The 243-nt window shown below is 49.0% G+C and overlaps 1 non-coding gene across 1 annotated transcript; it reads right to left on the bottom strand.

Annotated features, from left to right (window-relative positions):
* Positions 1-23: 23 nt before the first annotated feature.
* LOC118345663 lies at positions 24-142 on the bottom strand. The gene has a single exon (XR_004799164.1). It is a non-coding gene; the product is annotated as a 5S ribosomal RNA (ribosomal RNA).
* Between the last annotated feature and the right edge of the window lie 101 nt (positions 143-243).

Genomic DNA, 243 nt, shown 5'->3' with positions numbered 1-243 from the left:
CAAGGCGGAAAAAACAAAAACGAGGGGTGCAACACGAGGACTTCCCAGGAGGTCACCCATCCTAGTACTACTCTCGCCCAAGCACGCTTAACTGCGGAGTTCTGATGGGATCCGGTGCATTAGTGCTGGCATGATCGCATCCATCAAACTAATTACTTAAAATTCATATAATCCTTGAGCGACATACTAGCGTCCTTCCGATCCCAATCCAAACGGAGATCTGATCCAAACCCATGGCTACGC

The sequence above is a fragment of the Juglans regia genome, unplaced genomic scaffold, assembly GCF_001411555.2.
Source record: "Juglans regia cultivar Chandler unplaced genomic scaffold, Walnut 2.0 Scaffold_3552, whole genome shotgun sequence".
In the NCBI taxonomy this organism is placed as follows: Eukaryota; Viridiplantae; Streptophyta; class Magnoliopsida; order Fagales; family Juglandaceae; genus Juglans; species Juglans regia.
Note: the sequence above shows the minus strand (reverse complement) of the source record. Positions and strands in the feature narration are given on the sequence as shown.